The 15,114-nt window shown below is 52.8% G+C and overlaps 1 long non-coding RNA gene across 1 annotated transcript in view; it reads left to right on the top strand.

Moving 5' to 3' along the window:
* LOC120585037 (uncharacterized) overlaps positions 1-12,413 on the top strand; it is a 240,904-nt gene extending 228,491 nt beyond the window's left edge. The window contains exons 7-8 of the long non-coding RNA XR_005648197.1: positions 8,709-8,834; positions 12,258-12,413. This is a non-coding gene — a long non-coding RNA (uncharacterized LOC120585037). The remainder of the gene's footprint in view (positions 1-8,708; positions 8,835-12,257) is intronic.
* Positions 12,414-15,114: the final 2,701 nt, after the last annotated feature.

Raw genomic sequence — 15,114 nt, 5'->3', positions numbered from 1 at the left:
CTCTTGTTTGTCTAATGCACCATAAACCTTCTTGCCTCAAGACCTGTGCCTTAGGAAACTAAGGCCACGAGAAATTAGGAGGGTCCCTCCCCCAGAGCCATGTAACCTGGATCTGATGCCAAACCTCGTGGCTCTCCTATTACACCGTACTCCTGAGCCCTGTTCCCTTTAGCAAGGTGAGCTGATCGGTTGCTGAATTTAGGCAGTTGGTTCCTCTAGGAAGAGTTTGAGAACTGGTGCATGTGAGGGGTGGAGGCGAAAGAGTGGGGCCCTGGCATTGCTCAAGTCTGAATAAAGCGAGGAGGGTGTTAGGGGGCCCCGGGTTGGGCCGAGGGAGGAAGACTATATCTCCATCTCTGTGTGAGTGTGTCAGCGGGCGGGGGGGAGGGGGGTTAAGAAGGGGGTGGAAGTGACAAAGGATAGACATGCAGAGGTCTCCGAAGACAAGTTTTGTCTCACTGATTCTATTTCATGAATGGACTGCACCAGGTCAGCAGACAGGTGTGACATGAGACAGGTCCAGGGACATGGGAAGCAGCCTTGACTTGGTGGCACGGCTTTAGACAGCAGGGGACCTGGGCCGAGTGCACCTCTAGAAATGCTTCCCACTTGAATTCCAATCTGATGGAACCACATGATCCACTCGAGTACTTACCAGAGTGAAAACGTCCCAAAGCCTTCAGAGCAATTGTGGAAATGGGCCTGTACTCCCTGGGGGGTCTCCCTGAGCTCGCAGGCAGAGGCTGGGTCACGTGTGTGCTCTGCAGATGCGGGGCCGATGCTTGACCCCATCCTCACGTGACTCACCATTTTGACTCCCCTCGAAGGACAGAGTAGTCTGTCCACTCAGCACAGACATTTATTGAGTAGCTATTCTATGCCATGCGCCGTGAGTACAGAGGTGAGTCAAACGTGAGTCTCCGGCTAGGAGACCCGAAGAGATGAGATGGGAACCCAAGTGGGGGTCACAGATCAGCACGTGAGAGGCAGTGAAAGGGGTACAGAGGCACGCCAGAGAAGTCCAAGAAAACTGCAGACCCTCCCTCCCTTCTTTCGTTCAAGTATTTCTTGGGCATTATTGGGCTCGGGCCAGACTGCCTACAAATTATTCCCGGCTTCTTCTTCAGCACTGCTGCTGAGTGACAACGGGCAAATTACTTAATGTCCCTGTGCCTCAGTCTTCCCATTTGGAAATTGAAGATAAGAACACTATCGATCCCATGGGATTAATGTGGGAGTTAAATGAATTAATACGTGTAAGGTGCTTAGAATGTTCCCTGGTACGGATCTGCGCTCGGGGCTAGATGTCAGCTATGAGGATGAGGGCTGTGGCAACACCGGTGCTGGCTGTGCGACAGGCTCTAGAATTTGGCTTTGAACTGAGCAGGGGGTGGAGTTCCAACAGGTTTCAAGCCCTAGCGACTGTTTGGAGGTGGAAAGGGGCGGTGGGGGGCTGGCTCTGAATGTCAAGTGAAAACCACGTATCAGTCCATCTTGCTTCCTTTCCCGTCCTCAGGGCGCCGAACCCCTGTGCTCCGTCTACGTCTGTCTCCCTTCACTTTCAGACCTGAATGTCCCGGGGGTGGGGGGGGCAGAGGGGAGCGCGCGCAGAGAGTGGTGGCTGGGGGCCCTACCTGGGGTCGCGCAGAAACAGGCCAAGGTGTGAGGACGCCCATAAGTCCCTGTTCTGAGGCCGGAGCATGTCCCCTCCCTAGCCCCTTTTGGTGCAGCGGAAACAGACTGTTAGTGATGTAATCAGAGAGCCAGTGCTTTACCTGGGACAACTGATTGAGGACTCACTGACCCTTCCAAGCCAGCAAGCATCAGCTGAGCTTGGAGATAACACGCCGTGAAAGTGTCTGACCCGGATCCCAGCCTGCCCACCCCGATACAGAAGGAGACGTGCGTGCGGGGCTGTGTAGCAAGCCGCCGGCCGGCCGAGCACTTCTTTCCTGCAGGCTCCTGGGGTGGCGGGCGGGGTGTCTTGCCACCTCTCCTGCCTGTGAGCTCTGCACCTTCACCCCAGCTGCCCCGCCCAGCGGGAGGAGGCCTGGATTTCTCCACCTCTAAAGGCGTGCCTCTCCACGGAGACCCAGGTTTGGGATGACAGCAGGCTTGGGACTCAGACTGGCCTATGTTTGCACCCTGGCTTTGCCGTGGGTGGTCTCGAGCAAACCTCTTTGAGCTTCAATCGCCTCATTAGAAGACAGTGATAATAATAGCACTGTGCAGCCTGGCTCTGAATGCCAAGTGAAAACCACATATGGAGAACGTGGTGCAGAGTAGATGCTCAGTCCATGCCTGCTTCCTTTCCCGTCCTCAGGACGCTGAACCCCTGGGCTCCATCTACGTCTAAGTCTCCCCTCACTTTCAGACCTGAATGTCAGGGGGAACTGGGCTCGCAGAAAAGGCAGAGAATTGTTAGCCATAATATTATCTCTCCTTCTTCCCCCAGGAGGCCTGCACAGGAAGGGGAGGTGGCCACTGAGGTGTGTCGGGGTGAAATGGCCCTGTGTGGAGCTCTTCTCCCCTCTGGCCCCCAAGCCCAGGTGTTATGTCCTCTCCCTTGGGATCAGGGAGTGATCTAGGTGGTTACTTAACCATGAGGATTGAGAAGATTGAATCTGCTGCCCCACCCAGCACTGTCATTCAATAGTGCGAAGCCTCTAAGTTAAAATGCTAATGCAGCTTCCGAAGGCTTTCCTCGGGGGACGGGGAGGGCCCTGGCGACTGGGAGGGGACATAAGGGCCCTCTGGACAAAATCTCCCAGCAAGGTCTCTCTGGATTTGCTCCCGCCACCCTTGACCCTGGTTCTGCATTTTGGAAACCTGAAAAAAACTGGAATATCATGAAAGAGAATGTTATTTGGTCTTAGGAGCTGTGTTTCTTTCCTTCCAGCTTCGTGCTCTAATTAATTGTCTGGCCAATCCTTGCATGGGGCTGACATGCAGACCCATTTAGACTAATGAATTGTTGTTTGCAAATGATATGTTCGGTCTGGTTTAATGAGTGGGTCCTGCCCTAATAGACTCCTCAGATGGACATTTGATTCTTCACTGGGGAGAGTATTGCTGACAGCCTTCCCTTTTTGCTTTTGCTTCGGGAGGCTTCTCGGCCTGTGCCAAAGCCCAGGAAGCTCAGAGATGAAGTCTGGCGCTGGGACAGGTCTGCCCTCCAGTTAGCACCCTGCACTGGGGCTGGTGGGAGGCCAGGAAAACGTACTCCTTCTCTCTCCTGCAACAACCTGCAGACGCAGACGGGTGATGGGCTGTGTCTGTGCTTCTAAATGCTGAGATTCCACCAAGAGCTTAAATACAAGAACCTATTACTTCATGAAGTAGGACTGCTTTAAAAAGTTACAGATAAAACTGATTGTGTTCGGGGCAGAGATGGGCAGGTTTGGTCAAATTGGATTTTCAATGTATTAGAGGCTCTGAGTGTTTGAGAGGATCCTAGGGTGATGCTTAGAAGGGAGAGGAGTCGTTGGGAGAGAAAATAACCGATCCCGAAAATTCTGCTTGGTTCATTCGTTCATTTATTTCACCCCAAAATAAACCGTTGTTGGGCACCAACTGTGCGCTCAGCACTATTCCAGTGACTAGAGACACAGAGACAAATAAGCCGCCCGCTGTATTTTTAAGGCAGGGACTGTGTTCAGGACACAGTGGAGCCTGAGTCGCAGACTGCCTACGAGAATCCCAGGCATAGGCATCCGTCAGACCAGGCCAGGCCCAGCCCGGCGACTTGGCCAGCGGTTCCCCTGCCTGCTGTGGCCCGCTGATAAGTCCCTGAGCTGTCAATGCCCACTCCCGAGGTCTGACTGAGCCGTGTCCCTCTCCTCCTGTTGACTTCACCTCGCTTTAATAACAACAACATAAACATGCACAGAAAAGGAGTAGTTATTAGCGAGGGGCTTTGATGGAAGAGAACAGACAGACCACTGCGGCATTATTGAACGGAAAGTTATTCCAAGCGCAGGGGGTGGGAAGTGCGTGCCTTCTTTCCAAAGGCACGGTCTGTTCTTTTATCCCCAGAAGAGGCTTGTCTCCATCTTCCTCACCTGCCCCCTCTCCCCACCACCTCTCCGCTTCTTCCTGCTGCCTCCAACCTGTGGCTCCAGGAAAATCAAGTGTCTCTAAGGTCAATTGTCCATGGCCATGGAGAAAGCACATGAAAGTGACACCGTCTCTGAATTACAGCCGGCTCAGGGGCAGGAGGCTGCTTTACATGTGTCGGCCTCACAGTGCGCAGGGGACGGCTGTGTTAAGCTGTAACAACAGCGCTCCATGCCACCAGGCAGCAAATGGATTTCAGTTCCGCCTTAATTTCTAACGAACGGCCGTGCCTATGCCGCCACATCCATCAGCAGGAGACGATTCTGCCACATTAACAGCCTTGCTTAATGGCTGCCTCCCTGCTTATCACACCTCGGCCTGATTAAATTGTTCTATAAAGAGAAATGTTTTTGCAATAAATATCTGTCGGGAATTTCAATCAGGTTCCAAGGCCACTACCATTGCTGAGTCATGGTTCCTTTCTTTTCAATTAAGGAAGCTTTCGCCGGCTCTGGGAGCGGGGCCCTTTGGGGACAACTGACAGATCAGTTGCAGGAGCACAGAGGAGGGAAGAAAAAGAAGGGTCAGCACCAGTGTCGAGGAGGGAGCTTTCCAGGCCCAGCGGGGAGCCTGGGAACCAGTCAGAGGGCCGAGAGCTCTCCATGTGTCATTCCGGGTCCGCGAGTGGGCTTCCTCCTCTGTGCTGGGAAGGAAAGGGAACACAAACCGTGCTGGGCTCTGCCCGACCCACCCTTCGTCCTCTCCAGCCTCGTCCCTTCACTGGCCACGCCAGACGGGGGATGTCCAGAAGGAAGAGAGGGGCCCAGGCCGAGGGAGCAGGGTGCTACGTGCTCCCAGGATTTCAAGACCTCGACGAGTGTCTACGAGACGTCGGGCCCCCTTCTAGGAGCTTTGTGTGTCGTGACCCGTGTGACCCGATGAGGCTGGCATTACTGTCTCCCTTTTGCAGAAGTGCAAAGGGAGGCAACTGAGGAATGACGTGAGTTGGCCAGTTCACACAGCTACGCGGGGGCAGAGCCTGCGTTTGCCCAGCCGCCTGCTCCCAAGCCACACCCAGGCCATCACCCGCTGCCACGAGCTTCTGGGGTGGCAAACACTTTGGAGGATCTGCCTACTCGGCTGTGTGCTGAGTATGTTACAGGGCATTGGAAGCTGAAGATAATTAGATGTGGTTTTTGCCTGAAAGGAATTGCTGATAGGGTTGCCGCAAGAAAAACACACCTGCACAATGGCTCAAAAACAATCAAATGGACAACTTTAAGAGTCAAGCGACCAAACTGGGAAAACAAGAAACCCTATGAGCACTTTTGATTTCAGGAAGCAGGAAGCCTTGCTCCTCTGTGGCCTGGGGCCTGTGGTTAGAACTGAGGCAGGGGGAGGGGGCTTGCACTGACTTTGTCATCAGAATGGATCCGTCACTCATCCGGGGTAGCTTCCTGGGTCTAGTGGCTGTCTTGTCTAGCCCCAAAGATGCTGATGGATATGAATGGGAGGAGGAAAGGGAAGGGTGAGGTCCCTAACTCCCTCTAGCCTCTCCAAGGGCAACAGCGTAGACCAGGCCCACTGAGGGGTGATCTTCCATGCCTGTTGGATGTGGACAAATCTGTTGAGTGTTGGTGACAAGGCTGTAGGAGAGAAAGGGACCACACCTCATTGCTCATTGGCTGTGATGGGTGTCAGGTTGGGAGATGTTACGTTCTGGCCACGTAGAACAGAAGCTGAGCATTTTACTCAGTATCAAATGTTCTATACTTTCGGAAGGGGATGAGGAGAAATGAATACACTTTCTAAGAAATAATTAACCTACAGACAATTCATACTGTCATCCTAATCCAGACAGAAAGCAATATTGGACACTTGGTTCAGAAACAGCCCGTGAGGACACAAAGTAGACCAGTTTAATCATCTTTCTCTGGCAGATAATGAAGCCGTTTCAGTTTATTTTGCTTTATATCATGTTGGGCACCCTGGGCCCGGTGAGTAAAGGGCTGGCATCTGGCCAGAGAGCCGGGGGCGGGAAGAGGAGAGAGAGACAGAGAGAACAGAGGGAGAGAATTAGTCTCTGAGAACAAGGAGGCCCTCTCACCACACCTGGTTTGTGTCATTGTGTCATAAAAAATCTGTGGTAAGAAATGCAGGAAGAGGGCATGGGAATGGGTTTACCAGTCTTCAAAGGAAGAGAACCTCGAGCCCGTGAGCAGCCCGTGAGCAGTGTTCCACTCAGTAAGAAAGGAGATGACTGGCTTTGTCACCGAATCACAGCCTCCCTGGACAGCGTCCCCTTAGAGGGCCCGACTCAACTGTCGAAGCCGTTGTGGACTCTGGGAGGTTGCAGCCTCCTGCTAGGGAAGGCAGTTGCCCTGTCTGTCCTCCAGGACGGGCCCTCGGGGCCCAGAGCTTGGGGCCTGGCTCCATCATTCTCCCACTTTCCTGGCCCTTGAGCTGGACGCCTCAGGTAGCCACGTCTGCTTTCTCTCCTACGTAGCTCTGTCCAGAGCCCTGCCAGGTGTCCCCTGCCCTCCAGGCCTGCTGTCACTTCATAGCACCTTTGCAACCCTGTGACTCTAAGCCTCAGTTTCCTTATCTAGAAAATGGGGACAGTAAAACCTGTGTCACAGGGTGCTGGGGGAATTCCATGACATGCCGTGGCCAGCCTGCTTCCCTGGGAGCCCACCGCCAGTGTTTGGGCACGGCGGGCCACTTAGGCGATGACTGTGAACACGCCCAGTGACATCCGCCTCCCAGTAGGTGCCCTCCTGCACACTCCCTGATGCCAATGCCGGACCGGCCTTCCTAAACCCCCACTTTGGTCGTTTGGGCTTAAGGAGCTACAGGCCCTACTGCCCCCTGTGAGCTCAAGTCCGGAGCGCCCCGCCTGGCGTCCAAAGCCCCCCTCCCAGTCCCCCCTTGCCTTGCCGGTGTCCTCTCTCGCAGACACACGATGGGAGGCCGTTGTGCGTATCAGCCAGCTTGTTTCCTAGTCTCCTCTCACACCAACCCAATCTTGCAGTTTACAAGAGGAAAGCGATTCACGCAGCAGGCACTCAGTTTTTCCGAATATACTGATAACGATTATGGAAAAAAAAAGATACCATTTGTACTTGATTTTATGTTTAATAGAGTGTATACTTACGTGTGTGTATGTAGATATGTATATATACAGGTATTTATGTGAAGTATTTTACCTCGTCGAAGGGATGGGTTTAAGGTAACATTTACTGAGCATCTGCCAGGTGCCAGTTAAGGTACCAGGCAGAATATGAATCTGAAATAGAAGGACAGGCTTTGTGGCAGGTCCAGATGTCTTGGGGTTAGCACTTCTTGGTACCTGACATTCCCCATGCGTGGAACCATCTACCGGTCCCGTGGGGTTGGTTAGCCGGGCTTGCTCACACACGACGCAGATGCCAAGACACACACGGGTGCGCATGGGGACCCAGTTAATGTGTCACAAATCACTCCACAGAGGTGTGTGGGTTCCGCGTGGTTGTCCCATTAGGCCAGATTATAACTCCTTGAAGCCATGCATCTATTACCCTTCACAGGCCACCAGGCAGCTGGCAATAAAACACGCAGTTGCTTTTCGTTTGCCCTGATTCCTTGGCCCTTGTCCCCACCGTGGCCCTTGGGCTGTGCTCCTCTCAGCTCGGCCTCCTCCCTTTGTCCTCCTTTCTCCTCACGCCGCCCCCTCCCCGCCCCGGCTCTGGCTTTCCATCCTGACATCACTAGCAGCGTGGTGTTCACAGCGTCTGTTTCATCTGGCAGCACTAATTCAGGATGGGTAGCTGTCAGGTTCAAGGGGAATTAGCCCAGTGATCCACAGGGGAGCCCAGTCTTTCGCATTCTGGGGAGAGGGGACGAGAGTGAGCTGCAGCGGACCAGCCCGTGATCCACAGCTCTGTACTCCGGGGTGACTCAGCAGTGTGGGGGGCAGCGGAGGGAAGGCTGCAGCTCTAGTGATGGTGCAGCGAGCGGGGAGGGGTTCGTGGGCGCGTCCTGTCATGGTGGCAAACGTCCCCCACAGTGCGGCCAAGGGTCAGAGCAAGCTGGAGAACAGACGCCTGGCATGGGGCCAGGCAAACTTAAGGATGACCTCGGTTCTGTCACTTAACCTCTCTGAGCTCCTGTTGTGTCATCTGTAAAGTTAAAATAATTATTTCAAAGGCTGCTGTGAGGAAATGCATGTAAAAGGCCAGACAGAGTTCAGCACCTGGCACTCAGCCGCTGAAAAATGTTTGCCTGTGCCCTCGGCGATCCTCGCCAGGCGGCATCATGGGGGCGCTGGGAGGGTCAGCGAAGTGCTGTGTAACCTGCAAAGTGTCTACAAATGGGAGGCTTTGTTACAACAGAGGGCCGCAAACTTTTCCCGTGAATAGCCACAGTAAATATTTTAGGTTTTGTGGGCCATGTCGTCACTGTCGCAACTACTCAACTCTGCCAGTGTCGCAGGAAAACAGCCACAGACGATAATATACCAGTAAAGCACCAATGAAACTCGATTTACAAAGCCGGCGATAAGCCTGTGTTGGCCTGTGGGCCACAGTTTAGCAGCCCTGTGCTGGAAGATGGGACGAGGACAGGGCTCCCTCAGCCAAGTGACCGAGACCTGCTCTTCTTCACCTCTCTCACAGCACCGTGTGGACTGCGTGACATGGATCCATCAGGAACCCCAATCTTCATGAGCCCCGTCTCCCAGCAGGAAACGTGGAACTGGGAAAAGAGCACAGAGCTACCTTCCACCTGCCTCCCAGCATCTTGTGAGTCTGCGGCTTGGGCCTGGGAGGAGCTCTAAAGGGTCAGCCGGTCAGTCACTTGTACCTGCAGAGCCGATCGGAGGAGGGATAGCACAGTCAAATGCCCACGGGCAAAGCGGATAATAAAAATGAGTAAAGGGTCGGGATGCAACCCACTTTTGACTGAGGTGCAGACGTGTTTCTCAGCTATGGGGAAGGAGCAGAGCCAGCATGATAATAAATGATAACTGGTCCTCCAGGTCAAGAGGCAGTAGGGAGTAGGGGAGCCTGGGGCGAGCTGGGCAATTAGTGCCCCAGGTAAAGGGCTATAGGGAGCTGCCACTCAGCTGCCACTCAATGTTGCCATTGGGGAATTGGGGACCAATGTTAACAGATCTTCCGTTTTTCAGGACAAACCATAAATCCAGACTCTTGCAAAAATCTCTCCGTTTTGAACAGTGGATTCATTAAAACAAACCATAGGGGCTGAAGACAATAAATCTAGAACATCTAAGGAGACTGTTTTGCTCATCTATGTTTCTAGGCCCCTGGAAACAAAAGCTCTGGAGAACGTGGGGCCGTACGAGGGAAGGTTTCTGTGGGAGAAGCCTAAGAATGTTCTATATCCAGGGCTTCTTAACCTCAGCAGCCGTGACATATCGGGCCGTTCTTTGTGGTGGGGACTGTCTTGCGCATTGTAGGATGCTTAGCAGCACCCCTGGCCTCTATCCACGAAAGCCGGTAGCATCCCCTCTCCCCAAGCAGTAACAACCACGAAGCGTATCCAGTCTTTGGCTGATGCCCCCCGGAAGAGCAACATGACCTGGATGGAGAAGCACTGGGTTCTCCCCTCCCAAGACAGAGAAAGGAGGCCAGCAGAGGACAGCCCGGGGGCGCAGGCCTGCCAAGTGATAGCGCTTCAACGGGGATTAGTGGGCAAATGGTTCTAAATTAGCAAATTTTAATTTAGACCTAAATCTCCATTATTTCCTGAGGCTTGAGGAAAATTGGTGACCGTTTAAAATTATTAATTGGAACCCGCTGCGACTCAGTGGAGGGTGAAAAGCAGTAAAGGTCTGGATAATGATGGGGCAGAGGGGCAGGGTAGATGGGGCAACAGCTAGTGACAGATCGACAAGGAGCCACGAGCCATGGCTGGCTGGGAACAGGGAGTCCTGCCAGGTGATCCAGTGGCCGTGCTGTGGGAGCCACGGCAGCAGCACGGGACCCTACAGGGAGATGAGTGTCCAGGCGTCGATGGACTGGAGCCGGAGCCAAACCGAGTTCCCTGGGGAACGTGACCTGGCAGGGACAGAGGCAGGTGGCACAAAGTCCTGAAACTAGGAAGGGCGATTCCTGAAGCCAACGTGCATTTTCCTGATGCTGAGCTGCACAGAAGCCGCATCAGTGGGAGAGTCAGTTCCCTCATGAGACTCAGAAAAACCATAGTGAATGCAGATGATTCCCCAGACCAATAGCTAAAGGTCTAAAGATCGTCAAGGTTAAGTTCTGACTGTAGGCGCCAGAGGCCCGAAAATCGTGGAGGAAGAGAGATGCAGAGATTTGAGGGAGAGATGCTCTGATGGCGGTGGTGAGGGGCCAAGTGGGCAGATCTGGTGGCCAGTGGCAGCTGGAGAGTCTCTGAGAAGGGGGAGGGTCCTCTGGAGAAAAAGGCCAGGGCTGAGGGAAGTCCAGGGGTGGGGCCTGAGGCTCTGTGTGGTGGGGTGACATCTGGAGCTGCCGTCTCAAGCCTCCTCTGAGTTTTGATCTAAGCAAGCTTCCTAGTAATCAGAATTCTCTTTTTGAGTTTCTGGCGTGGACACTTGAATACAGCTTAGTTTGTCAAACTAGAAATGTCTGAGGCGTTGGCTGCTGGCCACCGAGGAGAGGTAGGGAATGGTCTGAGCCCAGGCGGTGTTTCTGGGACCTCAGCAGCCAGAACTGTCCAAAGCAGAGGGAGAGGAAAACCCGCATTCCAGCCTTCTAACCAGGCAAGGTGGCAATCAACAGCCCCATTTTATGGATAAAAAAGCTGAGCCACAGAGAAGGAGTGACTCAGTGAAGGTCACCCAACCAGGAGCTGCAGGCCCGGATGCGGGGGGAGCGGGTGTGTGCGCATACTCGTGTGTGCGTGCGTCTGTGTGTGTGCATGTGTGTGTATGTGTGTCCCAACTCTACCTCCAGGGTCCTTTGCACATGCCATGTTGCTCGTTTGAAGAGAATAGTGCCTGTGGAGGTATGACCCACAGAGTTAAATGAGGTGAGAGGGGTTCAAATTCAAGATTATCCGTGGGGAGTAGCTTGGACTGTATTGGAGGCGCCCTGTCCTCCTGGGGCACCTCACCAGGAGGACACGACATTGCCCAGAATCTCAAGACAAGCCCTGCACCCACCGCCCGCCCACCCAGCCTCCACCGTGCACTCGCTGACCTTCTTTCCCTCTGACAAGGCAGCGTGGTCGTCAACAATCCAGACCCCCACCTAACACTGTTGAAGAGGCCTGTCACCCAAAAATAACTTGAAAAGCGACAGAGAGAAGCAGATAAGCATAGGAAATAATTTATTTATAGCGCGAAGCACAAAGCCGTCAAAGAAACTACAGGCAAGCGACAGCCACAGCACCCCCTGGGCGGCAGCTGAGGGCCTCTCCCACCCCATGGAGCTGCCTCAGAAATGTGCCTCTTGAGCTGGCCCTCCTGGAAGGGGGTCTGCAAGGAAGCAGAAGGCAGGGTGAGGAACAGGGTATGGAGGGGACCTTGGCTGAGGCTTAGATTAGGAGCTTTTGGGGAGACCCCAAGGTCCCATCACTGGAGGGGTTTAGCCAGAGGCTGGAACCCCATCGTGGCTGTGTCGGTAGAAACCCCTGCAAGGCTGGGAAGTCTGAAGGGATCAATATTCTCTAACTCTGGCCATAGTTGAGCAAGACAGATCCGTGCTCGCTCATGCGCATTCCTCCTCGGAGGAGAGGTACCTGTGGCTGAGTCCTCTCCCTGCCCCCTCTTTCCTCCTTAGCTGCACCCGCAGGTCCATGCGTAGAAGTCAGTCTGAAGTCTGGATTGGACACTGTGCACTAGCAACCTCTAAGTCCCCTTCCAACTCTGAGTGTGTTCTAGAATGTTCCAACCTGGCCCTATAGTCTTTAGAAAAGAAACATCAAAAAATTGTGTTGCATAAACAATTATCTCAAAGGAACAAAAGGGATGAGAAGCCAGAGAATTTCAGACTTGTAGAACAGAATATCTGCAGGAATTTCAGTCATAAAGTACTGTTATAGCTCTGAATGTGTATTTTTATTAACTGAAAAAAAAAAATACACTGATTTGATCAAAACTGATGACATCAAACTTAAATGTCACTGAATCTTGAACAACACATACAATCAGAGCCAAGTCAATAAGATTCTATCTAGACCATCAAAATGAATGGTGGCCTGGTTCCTGACCTCAGGGGGTCCACAAACGCTGGCAAGGCCTAAGGACCAGACAACCGCTGAAGACAGACACGTGTGAGATTCTGCAGTGCTCACCTCCTTCCTTCCTTCCCTCAAGATGCTCTCCTGATGCCAATCAAGGTAAGACCAATAGAGATTTGTGAAGGCAGTTGGAATCCTTAATTGATCAATCGTGGTGCAATCTATTCAGTTCATGAAAACTTGCAGAGTAGGAGCAGCTGAACTCTGCAAGAGTCAGCTCTGTGCGTTTTATGCCATGGCCTGCCTGCCAGCCAGTCAGTGTCAAGGACTCCTGTGTGCCTTGCCTTGTTCTCAAGGAGCTGGAACTGCCTTGGGGAAGAAAGATGATTACGTGACTCCTTTATCCCTGCGTTAAAAAAATAATTTGTTTTGAAATAATTTCATACTTACTGCAAAGTTGTAAGTACAGTACAAAGAATTCCTGTTACACTGCTTCATTCAGATTCCCTTATTATTAATATTTCATCACATTCCCTCTTTCTGTGTGTGTGTGTGTGTGTGTGTGTGTGTGTGTGTGTGCTGATTTAGTTATCTGAACCCATGTATGAGTCTGGAAAATATGCATGCTCAGGGATAGTGGTAATAATCCTAACAACAGCATTTACTGAGCATATGAAATGTCCCAGGCGTGCGTATGACTAGGCACATCACATATATTAAGCCATTCTGTCCTCATAATAACCTTAAGAAGTAGACGCATTATCCTCCCATTTTACAGATGAGAAAGCTAAAGCACATAGTCCCACAGCAAGTAAGTCGTGGAGAGCCAGAGAATTCTAACCCAGGCAGCCTGACTCCAGCCCTTGCTCTAGCCAGGTGTGAAAAAGGAAAATGGACGTGGGCCTGGCTGGAGCCCCAAGTTTGCCCTGCTCAGGTGGGCAGAGGGGAGAGCGGAGGTGGCTGCCCAGGGCTCCCAGGAAGTTCCCTCCAGGAGTTTCATCTTCCCGGCTCTTCTGAGATGACCGAGGACAAACACTCGCCGTGCTCGCCCCACGTGAGGAGCTGCTCCAGCCCGTAGCGTCAGATCCATTCTCTGACTTTGAGCTCAGAATCATCATTTTTACAAACCACCCATTTTTTAAAAGAAGAAATGAATTTGCTCAGTTTTATTCCTCATGTCTGGATAACATACAGAAGCCACTTAGAGCTTAATGTTAACACTGTACATCAATGTCGGCCCTGCTGTAAGTGGCGCATGTCACAACCCAGCCGTCTGCAGACGCTGAATATTAGATGAGCAGCGGAAGCCGGAAGATTCAGTCAGAGGAGAAATCCTCTTCAGCGACAAATTTCTGCAAGAGGATGAGCCCGGGGCTGTGTAGTTGTGGGGGATATCCGGGAACCCGTCTCTACTCCAGTCACCCTGTGTAGCAACCAGCATCAGCTCCGCAGCTTGGCAAAACCCGTCGGGGGTCTCGGCTCATTCCCCGGATATGCCGATGCTCCCTGTAAAAGGATCAAGGGTGGTTCTGAGGCTCTCAAGGGCAACTGACATCTCAGGCCGAGCTGCCACTGCCCCCCAGCCATGCTGCCACCGCTGGATGTGGCTCTGCTCTGCCTTCCCCTCCCCTCCTCTCTGTTCTCTCCCTCTCTCTCTCTCTCTCTCTCCTCTCTCTCTCTCTCTCTCTCTCTCTCTCTCTCTCTCTATCTCTCTCTCTCTCTCTCTCTCTGTCTTCCAGAACCTGGGGGCTCAGTCCATCCCTTTACCCATCTAGCTCTTTCCTCGTGGCTACTCACTGCCGCTCCGGCCCCACTTCGCTCTCCGTCTCTGGCACTCTTCTCCCTGGCCTGGAACCATTTCTCTTCTGTTATTGAAATTTTATTGAGGTATATTTTACATACGGTGAAGTACACAAATCTTGGTGGACAGCTTGATGCGTTTTGATAGATACACACGCCTGGGTAAATTACCACCCAGGTAGAGATATGGAATGTCTCCAGCATCCCGAAGGCTCCCTGGGGCCTCTTTCCTCACTGAATGGGTGACCACTGTTCTGATCGCTATCGCTTTTCTTGAATTTCCTCTAAATGGAGTCTTACAGGAAGTCGTTTTCAGCTCCTCGGCCACAGCGCTGCTGAAAGGAGAAGGCACAGAGGAGGGGGGCCTGGTGGGACCTGCCCGCACTGCCTCGTCCCCTGCTCGAAGGGCCTCAGTGCAGAGGGCCTCCGTGTCTGGACTTGTTCTGGCCCACACTGGCCTTGCTCAGGGGCTGTTCTGGGGAGTGTGAGCTGGGTCCCTGAGTCTTCAGACACCCATCCCTGGTCCATCCGAGGGCTGGGTCCTGCTCCAGGGGAGGTTCTGTTACACCCTTGGCAAAGCCCCACAGAGCCCTGCTCACCTCAGGTGGCCTCAGCTTCTTTTTGATGTCACCATGGAATATTAGGTATGAAAAGCAATATAAAAGATCTGTTCTGTTCATTTTTTTAAATGAGGAGGTATGACCCACAGAGGGGCTCGGCCGGGATGAGAAATCGGGTCTACCGACCCCATCGCTCGCTCTTCCCAGCGCAGCGTTGTACCTCCATGGCCTCGTCACGTAGGTACATTCAGGCCGTTCCGCGTAAGCCCCTTTCCCGTCCCCTGGCCCTTTCTGCTGGTCTCCAGAGCGTATTTCTCACCAGGGCCAGCGTGGCTGCTGTGGGGACCTGTCCTGAGGTCAGGCACAGTAATGGTAGACACCCCTAACCACAAATTCGCTTTGCCTTTCTTTTCCTGAAACCCAGAATTCCTTTCGTCGGGACCATCCGCTTCGGCCCAGACGGTAACACCCCTGGGTTGGGAAACACATTAACCTCACACTAATAGCAAATGATGGCCTTCCATTCTTTTTT

The sequence above is a fragment of the Pteropus medius genome, unplaced genomic scaffold, assembly GCF_902729225.1.
Source record: "Pteropus medius unplaced genomic scaffold, Ma_sr-lr_union100, whole genome shotgun sequence".
In the NCBI taxonomy this organism is placed as follows: Eukaryota; Metazoa; Chordata; class Mammalia; order Chiroptera; family Pteropodidae; genus Pteropus; species Pteropus medius.
The sequence above is the reverse complement of the archived record's forward strand: the minus strand, read 5'-3'. Positions and strand labels throughout refer to the sequence as shown.